The following is a 13704-nucleotide window of genomic DNA, read 5'->3' on the forward strand; positions in this document are numbered from 1 at the left end:
ACTATTATTGTCCTGATGAGGGTCTTCTTGACGACTGCACAATAGACCGAAACGTCGACACTTCCATCATCTCCAGAAGCGTTGCGCTGGCACCAACACACGACCATTATTGATTATAGAATTTGGTTGTCTGTGATATCCACCAGGAGTTGATGTTTCAGTTGTGAACTAATGAGTTGATGCAATCTGTACCTCTGTTCACAACTATTTTGCTTTATTTGCTTTTTGTGTATCTCCCCGTAAGATGCTTTGACACTCAATATAAAATAATTTTTTGCATATAATTTACTTTCTCCGTGCTTCTTTCTTTACTTTCCTTCCATTTTTTGCTTGATACGTTCTAGCTTGTCAGTGAGATATCAAATTTGATTTACTGGAGGACGATACATTTGTACTACTCCTAATTGAAATCCATTGTTACTTTGAATTAAGTCCTTTGTAGCACACAGTGACCTCAAAACGTCTAGTGCCCAAGCCTACAGGGGTATATTGGGTTCCCCTGTTCATATCTCCCTGAGATATGAAGCAGTTGTTTATAGTAAAATCTTTAGCAAAGTCCTTCCTTTCAACACACTTGTTCCTTAAAGCAATAAAACCTGGGTGCAAGGCATGTGCTCTGCAGATGCACATGCTTTGCATACACCTGCCGTCTGGTGTGGGGTCCAGATGTTTGCAAGTTGTTGTTCTTCGAAGAAGTATTTTCCAATCACGAGGTAAGGTGACTCTTCCTTTCGGTGACAGTGCACATGGCCATCGACTCCATTGTTATTGTTTTTTTCCGCCTTTGCGTTTGACGTGTATTGCTGCACTCCGATTCGAAACAGTCAATCCGGAACCCTTAGGTTCGCAATTCACTCTACCCTCGTCTGTAGTGTTTGATCTTGTTACCATCTTCTGCGTGTTGAAGAATTTTGAAACTTTCATTTTTCATAAACTGTCCGCGGCCTTCGGGCCTAGATATTCTCCAGGTTTCTCGCAAATATCCTGCATCCAATCTTCTACCAATAGAACGGACAAATTCCAATTCTGTCATAGGTGCCATTCTAAATACCTGCGCACTGATATTCATAAAGTCTTTAACCTTTTTCTCTCCTGGAAGCTTAAAGAGGAAGACTGCGACACATGTAGGTCGTTCCGCTTGGAAAAACTCTGTCGTGCTCAATCCCAAACAGAAGACAGTCCACATTACACCTAAAACTTGACCAGTGATACCACATCCAACAAGCATTTGCAATGCAATAGGTCTCGCAATTGCGAGAGTTTGTGCTATTGGCATTGTACATGACATTGCCTCTTATTTAGGTTTTAAAACCATTGCCTCTTATTTAGGTTTTAAAACCTGCAAGCGTACATAGTCCTTGTTTTCAGGAAGAAAGGCTGGCAGTAAAAGAGGCGCAGTTACTGCCAGCCTTGCTTCTCGGAAGTAACGACTATAAGTAAAAAGTGCGTGTTTGCAAACCGCTTGCAGGTTTTCAAAATGGATAAATAAAAGGCATTGTTATTTACAATGGCAATAGCTTAAACTCTCGCAAATGCGAGAGCTATTGCACCGAAAATGCTTGGTTTTTTTCCCCTTCCCACCTTCAATCTCTATATTCATCCTCTGCCCACTGCTAATCCACCACGTGCCCACCTGGGCCTCATTTTTGCTTAGAGCAGCGGCCAGGCAAGGCATGTTGCCAAGAGAACTGTACACTCGTAATGCATTCTGGGAGTAGTAGTCTTAGTTTGCTTCATTTTATCTAACTAAACGGACACTCATGGGCCCAATAACTAAAAAGTACAAGATGATTACACTGCATCCTTGGTGACGTGGCGTCATCTGATTACCTTACCAATGAAGTGAGTGTGTAATATTGTGACAGGTAAATGACGTCCCGGGTAATATCTTCAGCCAGTCCTGGCGTTCTGTCTAGTCACAAACCAAATTCGGCCCCCTCAGGTGCCTCGGATGTTCAATCACTGACCGATCACTACCTTGACTCTATGAATACAATAGTCAATGAAGTCGCCCCACTGCAACTGAAGAGTCTCCACCAAAATTTCTAACCCTTGGTATGACGATAGACTCAATGACGACAGGCGTTCTATGCGAATGGCAGAGCGCACCTGGAGATCGGACCCTTCAACACTGCACCTCAAAAGGCTTAAGAGCAAGAGAAATGCCTACTTCAGGAAAATAAAGCGCACAAAGTCGGACTTCTTTAGCCGTCAGTTGGACCAAGCAAAAAACAGGCCAAGAAAGCTGTTCGAGCTAATCAAGACCCAAACAAAGACACAACCCTCACAATCAAACAGCACAACAAGCGACACCCCACACTGTGAAGCCTTCTCTGCTTTCTTTAAGCAAAAGACTGACAATATAAGAAATGACCTCATCATGGATGTGAGCCGACTCCCCAACCACACCAGAATATCAAACACTCAACCTAAAAACAAGGCATCCTGGCTGTACTTCGATACCTACTCGGAAGAAGCAATACACAAACTACTCTGCACCGTGAAGCCCTCTAATCACCTCACAGACCCTCTACCTGCTAATGCTGTAAAAGACTTCATCCCCTTGCTCCTCCCTCTCTGGACCAAAATCATCAACAGTTCCCTACAACAAGGCCTCATTCCAGACTCCCTCAAGGTGGGGCAAGTCACACCTATACTCAAGAAACCTACAGCAGATCCATCTGACCTAAACAATTACCGGCCCATCACCAATATCCCCACCCTGGCCAAACTGCTGGAGAAATGTGTCCAACTCCAGCTAACAAAACACATTGACCAATTTGACCTCCTCAATCCTCATCAATCAGGCTTCCGAGCGAAACATAGCACGGAAACAGCTGTGACACACATAATTAATGACGCCCTCCAAATTCTTGATCGCAATGAGTCCTGCCTCCTCATCCTTCTTGACCTCTCATCAGCATTTGACACGGTCAAACATGAGAACTTGCTGGAGCTGCTAAGCACTAGAATGGGTCTATCGGGAACTGTTCTCAAATGGTTCTCGTCCTTCCTTCACAACCGGTCTCAGAACTTCAAGATCGACAATGTGCTATCTACACCTGTGCCTGCAGATCTAGGTGTTCCACAAGGATCCTCCCTCTCCCCCACACTGTTCAACCTCATCATGGAACCGCTCGCCACCTTGCTCCAAGCTTCCAATGTCCAATTCCATATGTACGCTGACGACACACAACTTTACCTAAAACTACAATCCCCGGAAGATATCAAACACCTGAATTCCACGCTTATTAACACTCAATCTTGGTTGGCCGATAACCACCTCAAACTAAATGCTCTGAAAACTGAGTTCCTACTCATCTCACCCCCGGCGAAAATTTCCACCACCCAAACCTGGCTCAATAACCTAACAGCATTCAACGTCCAACCTACCATCGTGGATTCGGCGAAATCCCTAGGCATCACACTCGACGCCAAGCTCAACATGCAGCAGCACGTTAGCAAAGCCACAAAAGGAGCTAATTTCCAAATCAACACACTGAGGAAAATTAAACCCTTCCTCCCTTCCGAACTGCCGTACAAGCCTTAGTCATCCCCAGAATCGACTACGGGATTGTGGCCCTCAGCGGACTCCCGCTATCCACAACAGCACCCTTAAGAGCCTCCCTGAACGCTGCCGCGAGACTCATTACTGGCTCAAGAAAACATTCGCATATTTCCCCAGACCTAAAGTCTCTAAAATGGCTGCCATTTGAAGCCAGAATACAACTAAAAATTGCAGTTATGACACACGCGGCCGTGCACCACAATGCACCCAACTACCTCGCGCAAAAGTTGTCTATATCAGGAGGTTCTAGAGTCAATAGAAGTACAAAAAAATCTACTCCTGAAACCTTGTAGATTTCGGAAAGAGAAAACATACAAGCGCTCCTTCTCAGGAATGGCACCCAGGATCTGGAATGCGCTCCCTCCTGAAACTAGGCTTATCTCCTCCACTGCACTCTTCAAAAAAGAGGTGAAAACCTTCCTTCTGGCCAAGATCTCCTGAACATTATAGGTACTGGATCAGAGACTCTGCATTGTTTTGTATCACTGTTCACCTGTCCACTGGCTCTATACTTCTACTGGATGGGGACACCCCTATGCTACTCTCTTACTACAGACCAATATATGATTCACTGTGGTTTACTGACTCGCTCTCCCGATGCCCCCACTCAGTGTTCTCTCTATACTACGACATTGGTGTGAACCATCCACACACCCAGGGTGTACCTGAACACCTCTGTTGTGGTATCAATGACTTGTGCCTTCTTATATTACTTGTTTACCTGATTGTATATTGATATGTTCTATGTATGTTATTATTATTATCTTACCATGGTAGTGACTATTATACTGCTCCCATTTTCTCTGTTCTTTCCTACTGCCCCTACACTGTCTCTGTGAAGCGCTCTGATATCTGTAAGGATCTTGTTCGCGCTATATAAAACTTTGAATAAATGAATAAATAAATAAATAAAATAACGTGTCTGCCATGAGAGAGTTGGACAGTTGCCCCATGTGGAAAAAAAAAAACATTAGGCAGAGTGGCGTTTTTTTACCAGGTGCAGTAAACCACTCTTATTCCGAGTACATTACATGCTGAATGTATACGTTCCTCTTCAGACGCCACTTGTATCCCAATATTCGAGCATTCCTCTTCTGTAAATGTCGCCAAGTTTGAGCAACTCAAACGCACCTGAAGAAAATACATGGAGTGCTGTGTTTGCTTATATGCCTGGTATTTAGCTCCGTACTCCGAATCAGTCCCATAGTGAGGGGAAATTCTGGATCTACACACTCTTCACGGGACTCAGATGCCCCTCGTTTGACGGTCTGGCTTCATTCACTAAGTGCCGGCAGACACATTGTACTCTTACATTTGATTTGGAAAAGCATTTCACTATCCGAGGAATCTCGCAACTTTGACAGGCTGAGAGCGATGCCCCCGAAAATTCTGGTGGTGGTTGTTGAGTGTGTAGGGTTCATACGGAGTGAAAACTGGGCAACAAGCAGTGGCCAACATCACTGGTTTTATTGGTGTCTGGAACACACAAAACCTCTAAACAGTCGCTTAGGCCAGGGCAAAAACACCCTATCACATTTTACTGCACTCTAGTTCTCAGAGATCATCCCTTACCCCCTCTCCGCGTTCACATTCAAGGAATCTTTTATTGTGGCTTGTACGGCTTCACGCTGTCACTTCAATTCCCACAATGCACTCTAGCATGAGTTTTAAGCAAAGGTTACAAGGTATGTTTTTCAGAAGTGGACTGAAGTGGAAACAGCGATGTTTTAGTACAAGAAAGGAGGGGCGCTGTATGGGGAGCAGGACGCTTTCTACTTTACAGAGGAGAAAGGGGGTCTGCTGAAAAGGTACCCTGTGAGCACCGACCGTTCTGTGCTGCTTGCACATCTTTGCCATTCCCAGTCTTTCCATTATAATTAATTATAAAAGACTTTGTAAACGCACGTCAACTGTCCAAGGACTACAACTCCCAGAATGTATGGACTAGATTACAAGACGCACCGGACTGGTGAATCACCAGTGCTGATGTGAAGTCACAGGCAACCTTACCCATTCAGACACATTTTGTTCTCTTGTAGGGTTGCGGGGCCTGCCTGTATGTTTGTACATCCTGTCAGGCCCATTGGGTCAGGGCCCCTTTAAGGGTGCTGGGTTATAAATACAGGCCGGGGAGGGCGGGACTCACCTTAGCTCTGGCAGAATGGCATCAGCTGAGCTTGTGAGAGCATGTCAGTAGAGTGGGCCTGTCTTCCCACCCCATGAACGAGGGCCCTTAATGATTTGTATACCATTGGTGTTCGTATAGTGCTTACTACCGGAGACTAGGCGCTGACTGCCAGCCCCCAACTGTGGCAGAACTGTGGCTGTCTTCTACCCTAACTCTGCGAGTAGCACCCACCAAACACCCTTTTTCTCTCCTTTGAGGGTGGCTTGTCTCTCCTAACTCCACCCCTTGTGACCCTGCACATGTGTAGTGCCGGAGATGTGCACGCGTACGGAGTGCTCATCTGTCCATACGCGTGCCTTCGCCTGTCCCCCTTCAGAGGAGACGCCAGAGAGGAGACGCCATGCGCGTGCACATTGCCTGTCCGTGTGCGCACATGTTTTGCCTCCCTTCGCGCATCAAACAGACCGCAATAGTCTCGCCAAGGCGAAGCAGCGCAGCTGCGTTCATTAGGCGAGACCTAAAAAGGAAGATGGACACAGAGTATAGAATACCTCTGAAGAAGAAAAAGAACATAGCAACTAGTCCCATTAATATTCCTCCACCCTCTCCACCACTACTGATACGACTCCTGTGTTGTCCAATCCTTGTCTTTATCTTTTGAGTCGTTTGGCCGATGTATAATTTGTGACAAGGGCAGTGGATTAGGTAAATCACGTTACAGGTATTAGAAAGCACGACAGTGAACCGTGATGTTGTTAAAAGTGAAACTTTTGCCTTCAATCGTAAATGTTCCTTCATTACAACCACCACATTTAGAGTGTCCCAAAATTGGAGTCAGGCCCCATGCAGAGTCGAGAGCTGCATGGTGGAAGGGGGCGGCAGGGCTGCTCTGACTAGGTGGTCTTTCAGATTTCTACTCTTGCGGAAAGCAAGCAAAGGTCTCTCGATATTAAGAATATCTGACTCTGCATGGGGCTTGACCCCAATTTTGGGACACTCTAAATGTGGTGATTGCAATGTATGTACATTTACGATTGAAGGCTAAAGTTTCACTTTTAACAGCATCACGGTCGTGCTTTCTCGAATTGCAATACCTGTAACATGATTTACCGAATACACTGCCCTTGTCACAAATTATACATTGGCCAAACGACTCCAAAGATAAAGACAAGGAATGGACAACACAGGAGTCGTATCAGATGTAAGACACCGCACGCCCCACTGGTGGATCATTTCACCGAGGCCAACCATGATGAGGATGACATCCGCTGGACAATTTTGAAAGTACTGAAACACTCACAAAGAGGAGGCAATATGGCCCAGCTACTCAATCGTGAAGAACTGAAATCAATAATTCTCTCTTGACACTATAAGAAATGGCCTAAACAGAACTGAAGACTGGACTACTCTGTTATGAACTATGATTTGTTTTGAACTATAAGCAACCCTAACTACACAGTATGCTTGTAAGGGGCCCCTGGCAAGTTACAGCCAAAAAGACCATTGGCTTGCACTATGTGGTTATTTGTGCCTCCTGTGAATACTAGTCTTAAGCAGTTCACCAACGGCAATTTCTGAACACTTTCTGAAAAGACTTGAGTTTGTAGAGGCTGTACTCTCGAAGTAATCAACTTATGAAAATAACACGTTGTAATTCATTCATTTATTGCAATTTGTAATTGTTGATGAAATTACACGGCAAACTTAGGTTTACAAATCGGCTCACTCGGCCCTAATTCACTTTATGAGCACCCTCGAGGAATTTAAGCTTTTCTCGCACCTCTTTTCTCTTTCCTCGGTTTCCCTCACCTATCCAACATGGTGCCGCCCAGAGCGACTATAGCACAGTAGTCATTTTTCTGTTTCTACCCACTTAATTCAAAATGGCCACCGCTCTCACATGGATAAAACAACCCCAGCCCCGCAATCCGGTGTTCCTGCCACTGTGCCTTGGACCGGATATGCACATTGCTGCATTCTCCACACGAGACTCCTTAGAGGTAGGCAAATTGTCACTGAAGTGAGCTCGCCCCCGTGCTCTCCCTAACACGGTAACACGGCGTGATGTACCCCCTACCTCCTTACATCCCGCTCAGCAATTTACTAGACTTCCCTTCCCCAGCTCCCTCAGCGAGGAACCGCTAATTTAGCGCTGCAACCCTGACCCTGCTCTCAATTTTGGCACTGCGGACACACGTGTACGCAGCGACGGACCCTGGAACACCATCCAAGTACCGGACTAAGAGACAGAAAGGTATTGGCTCTCCGCCACACACTTCCCACCATATTGCCACCCCTTGTCTGCTAGCTCCGATACCCAATCTTTTCTTTCAACAATATTGACCCTCTGCCCGAACCATCGGGTTGTCTAACTATACTCTCACGGAAGTATGAACACCACCATCTGTTTCATGGTAAGGCTGCCTAGCCCCCCAGCTTTCCGCACACACTTCCTTCACCCAACCTCACTTCCGTGCACTCACCTTAAATTCACTTCGCCTCCATCTTTTAAACCGGCCACATTTTTTCGCCACCAGTAACCCGACTTCAAGTACTCACCTGGTTGCCCAGGAATTAACTTTACTCCGTCCTTCCTCTCTCAACCTAATTAACAACAAGGGGTGGTGATGGACAGAGTCTCTGAATTAAGCAGAAAACTCTCACCCAGTCAAGAGATCAGGGCTAGATCCAACACCGTTTTTTAGCTCACTGCATCATCCCAGTTTCAGAACCTGGCTGTATGCAAATTAGTCTGTTCCTGTCCCAGTGCATGATGGGAACAGGGCAAACCAAACTACAAAGCCAATTCTTACACTGGAAAGGAAACAAGCTACCGGGGACCGGTTTCTGGCATTTCAGCCTCTTCGGCCCGGCTTGCTTGAATCCTGATGGTGCAGTGAGCAAGGGACTCATGTCTGAGCATACCCTTCCACACTTAGGGTGGACAAAATAATTAACAACAAGGGGTGGTGATGGACAGAGTCTCTGAATTAAGCAGAAAACTCTCACCCAGTCAAGAGATCAGGGCTAGATCCAACACCGTTTTTTAGCTCACTGCATCATCCCAGTTTCAGAACCTGGCTGTATGCAAATTAGTCTGTTCCTGTCCCAGTGCATGATGGGAACAGGGCAAACCAAACTACAAAGCCAATTCTTACACTGGAAAGGAAACAAGCTTCCTCTCTCAACCGGCATAATTTTCGCAACCGGTATCATCCGTTTGAACCACTCGCTCAGAAATGCATTATCCTCATTCCCTTGATAATTCACAAGTAAGCACCAAGTTTCACATAGCACCACTATAAATATAACTCCAGGTAGCACTTCCTTCTAGATTCCTCTATGCACAAGTCCGCTGTATCTAGTAGCGCTTCCCTTCTAGGGTGCCACACCAACTTACCATTAGTCACCGAGCTATATTTTCGTCTATTCAAGTGATGTTCGCCTGAAATCATTTAAGCACTTGATCCTTGCATTAGCTGTTGACCTGCTGAAATCAAACTATTACAGTGATTCTGACTGGTCGCTGTTTCCCTTTTCTCCCTGTTCTTTATCCAAACAGGCTTCAATGATATACACCAGGCAATTGTATAAATATTAGTCCTGATGATGATCCTCTTATTCTAGGAGCTTGGGATCGAAACGTCGTCAACATTTCAAAACAGTACCACAAACTGTCCATTGTGTGTAATTATTGTGGATACTGTTTGGTAGAGCTTGCTTGACTATACATTTAAGTGCAAGCCACCATAGCTCTAAAGTTACTGCCTGTTATTTTGTTTGTTTACACTGGTTTTTTCTCCTTTTTACCATCACTTCCTTCCTAATGTTGGGTACAGGACTGTGCCCCGCTGTAAATGTCTATGCGTACATTCTTGTTTCTATTTAAACATTGTTCAAATAAAAATCCATGTCCGGCTGGACATTGGAAATATATATAGCACCCATCAAGGTCTAAATTAATTTTTCTTAATATCCCTTGTTTGCTCAGGACCATTGTTCTTTGAAATAATAATTGATGCCAGTGGTCCGCAGCTACTCTTCGGGTTCCCTTGTTTGTAAATTATGCCAGACCAGGAGGTGGCAGAAGGCAGGGAAGGGTAAAGATAATACAATTTTGCTGTTTCTGCCATCAGGAAGTGCATGTTATACTTAAACAAGCTGGCTCCGTGGAGCCGACGGGGGGCCTCCGGGAACAGGAGATGTGCACGCGTACGGAGTGCACATCTCCTGTCTGCGCGTGCCACCTCCTGTCTCCCTTCGGGACAGAAAGCGGCAGCAATAGTCTCACAAGCGAATCAGCGTGCTGCGTTCGCTAGCGAGACCTAAAAAGGACACAGAAGTGGCAAAATCAACGGGTGCCCTTTAGTCTCCATCAAATAGAGGTTCTTTTTGTTGCTCCTTCTACAGAGGGGACTCCAAAATTACCGCAGGCACATTCTCCTTCCTCTAGAAGATTTTTTATGTGTGGAGACAGAGGTTACCACTTCAAAGACAGAGGTACACCATGATGTACCCCACCCGGTAAGAACAGTGACTTGATATCATCCCCCTCACCCCTGAACAATCATCACCTGTAGACGAAAGACTGCATCTGTTTCTACCAATTTGGCAGTCAATAAAAACAGACAAATGGGTGTTGGACATTATCCAACATGGTTACTGCCTGAAACTCACAAGCAACCTTCCCAATATCCCCCCTCATGTTCACAAACTGTCTTTAGAACACTAACATCTACTCAAACAGGAAGTACAAGCTCTTATAACAAAAGGAGCTATAGAACTCTTCCCATTACAACAAGGAACAGTAGTATATTCACTATATTGCCTAATTCCCCCCAAAAAACGGTTCCTTAAGACCAATATTGGATCTAAGACCTTAAGACCAGTATTGGATCTAAGACCGCTAAACTTATACACATTGTCAGAACACTTCCACATGGCCACTCTGCGACAAGTACTTCCACTTTTCCAACAAGGCGACATTGTCAACACTAGACATAAAGAACGCATACTTTTAAATACCCTTTAACTCAGCACATCACAAATGCCTCACATTTGTGATCGTGCAAAATCATTATCAGTTCAAAATGCTTTCGTTTGGAGTAACCACTGCACCCAGAGTGTTCACCAAGTGTCCATCAGTAGTTGCGGCACATCTGAGACGACAGCACATGCATGTATTTTCATACTTAGGAGATTGGCTCATAAAAGCCATCTTTCCTCTCCAATGTGTGCATCACACTCCGAATACCATAAATCTTTTACATCAGTTGGGATTGACAGTCAATATACAGGAATCCCATTTTCAACCCAATCAGACACAGCCATATCTAGGAGCTATTCTAAACACTCACATGGCTCTAGCATACCCCACTCCAGCCAGGATTCAGAATTTACAGACCCAGTTTCAAGTCAACCAGTGTTTCTCAGCCAGAACATTCATGCAGTTGCAAGGGATTGTGGCATCATGCATCACAATAGTGCTTAGCACGTCAGTGTAATCAAGCGCAGGGTCAGCTGAGAGATCTTGTGTTGGTATAAAGCCGCACTCATCGAGTGCTGTACATCAACCCTATTCCACAAGACGTGCTCGCAACAGACTCCTCTCACAGGGTGCGAAGCACACTTAAAACAGTTGACAGTTCAGGGTCTTTGGAACTCCAAACCGCAGAACTATCACATCAACTGCAAGCAGTTCAACGGGCGCTGAAAGCTTTTTCTACCTCACCTGGTAAAGAAAGTTGTCTTAATCCGGACCAGCGATATGACAACAATGTACTATATACAAAAACAGGGGGAAGACGCACTCTCTACAGCGGTCATGCCTCTCAGACCATTTAGCGTTGGGCAATTCATCACAAAATCCATCTACTAGCAGTGCATCTTCCAGGCAGAGAACGTTTTTTTGCCGATCTCCTCTGCAGAAAGAAACCACAAATAGACAAATGGGAACTTCACCCATACTTTTAAAAATGAAGATTTCCACAAATAGACCTCTTTGCCACAGCATAGAACTTAAAATACCCAGACTTCGCCTTCAGGTTCCCACACCCTCTATCCAAAGGCAATGCCCTATGGATGAACTTCTCAGGGATATTTGCTAATGCTTTTCCACCTCTCCCTCCTTCCGTTTCTAGTTAGGAAACTCAGGCAGACATCTCACACTGATTCTCGTAACTCCCACGTGGGCTTGTCTACCATGGTTCACCACACTGTGGGAACCGTCTGATTCCACATCAGAAGCTTCACACAACATCAAATGTTCTCACACAGAACCGTGGAAGAATCAGACACCCAAAGACCTCAACCTTGCGATTTGGCTCCTTAAGTCAGTTTGGTTATCTAAACCTACCACCAGAGTGTATGACAATTCTTAAAGAAGCAAAACCACCTACCACTAGAGCATGTTATAAAGCAAAGTGGAAAAGATTTGTTATATTGTAATAATTCAGTTGATCCGCTAGATGAATCTATACAAAACATTTTTTGTTATCTTTTGAATCTACAATGTGCAGTTTTAGCCTACACATCTATTCGACTACTCTTTGCAGCTGTACCTGCATATGTTCAGTGCAGGCAACTTTTATCTTTATTTAAAGTACCTGTGATCAAAGCCTTCATGGAAGGCCTTGAAAGAATAATACCACCCAGAGTACCACCTGCACCTGTCTCGAACCTTATAAGAATACCACCCGAGGTACGACCTGCACCTGTCTCGAACCGTAACATTGTGTTCGAAGCATATGAGCTGCAGGTTGTACATTTAGCAATAGATCGCCACCTGGTGTTGGGCTCAGATGATTGCAGGTTGTTGTTGTCTTCTTGGAAGAAGTCTTTGTAGTCACGAGATAGGTGACTCCTCCCTTGGACAATACTGCGCATGGTCATCGACTCCATCCTCAGATTGTTTTTTTCCGCCACTGGGTTCGGATGAAAGTTTTCCGCTCCGGCTAGAAAAGACTTTTTCGGCATTTTCGAAGCGTAAAACTTTAGACCAACAACTTTCGACATCGAAGACACTTTTCGACATCACCAGCTACATCCCGGTGCATCGACTCGGGCCGTTGGGCCCATCGGCGCCGTACGGCCTACGCCTCATGGAAAGAACTCCATTCAAGAGATGCCCGGTATGTCGAGCAAAATTCCCTCATAGCGACCATCACGAGGTTTGCAACCTCTGTCTCTCGCCAGAACACGACAAGTCAACCTGCACAGCCTGTGCCTCCTTCCGATCGAAAAAAAACATTCGGGATCGGAGGGCCCGTCGACACGAGATGAGGAGATCAGCACCAGCACCGGAGCCCATCTTTGAAAAGGAGATCGTGGAACAGGACGTCTCCGAGGTCGAGAACCCAATCAAAGATATCTCCGAGGATGAGGCTCCACTCGTCGCCGAGGAAGACTCGCCTGGTCTCCAGATCATATCGGGAGCAGAGGACTCTGACGATTCGATTCCATCTCGACAACCCGTGAGTACCTCTGCCCCTGCACCACACACTGCCCAAACCAAAGGCAACCGTCCGCACTCCGCCCATGGGGCCCAGTCGAGACCGAAATCTACCCTCTAGCATTCGGGCTCGGCTCCGAGGAAAAAGACTACGCCTTCCGGTGCCTTGGCACCGAAAAAACAACATATGCCAATTCCACCTCCTCCATTGGCACCGAAAAACCCTTCGACACCGAAGGACTCTTCGGCACCGAAGCTACCACACCCTTCGGCGCCCAAAGACTCTTCGGCACACAAACCTAAACAGGCATCGGTGCCGAAACCAATAACTGAACCGAAAGCTTCCACTCCGAAACCATCCGGCTCCAAAAACAAAGACGGGAAGATAGACCCCGGCGCAACAGGACCAACAAAACCTGTCTCCACGCCGAAATCTTCGATAACGGTACCAAATACCACAAGGCCTGATACACACAAGCCTAAGGAATCTTCGGAACCGAGGAAATTGCCACAGGACTCAAACTCCTCCTAAGGCAAAAAACGCTAAAGAACCACTAT

At 45.7% G+C, this 13704-nt stretch overlaps 1 protein-coding gene across 9 annotated transcripts in view; it reads left to right on the top strand.

Moving 5' to 3' along the window:
* MORF4L1 (mortality factor 4 like 1) overlaps window positions 1-13704 on the top strand; it is a 155524-nt gene that overhangs the window by 100676 nt on the left and 41144 nt on the right. The gene's annotated exons all lie outside the window — the stretch shown is intronic.

The sequence above is a fragment of the Lissotriton helveticus genome, chromosome 3_1 (assembly GCF_964261635.1).
Source record: "Lissotriton helveticus chromosome 3_1, aLisHel1.1, whole genome shotgun sequence".
In the NCBI taxonomy this organism is placed as follows: Eukaryota; Metazoa; Chordata; class Amphibia; order Caudata; family Salamandridae; genus Lissotriton; species Lissotriton helveticus.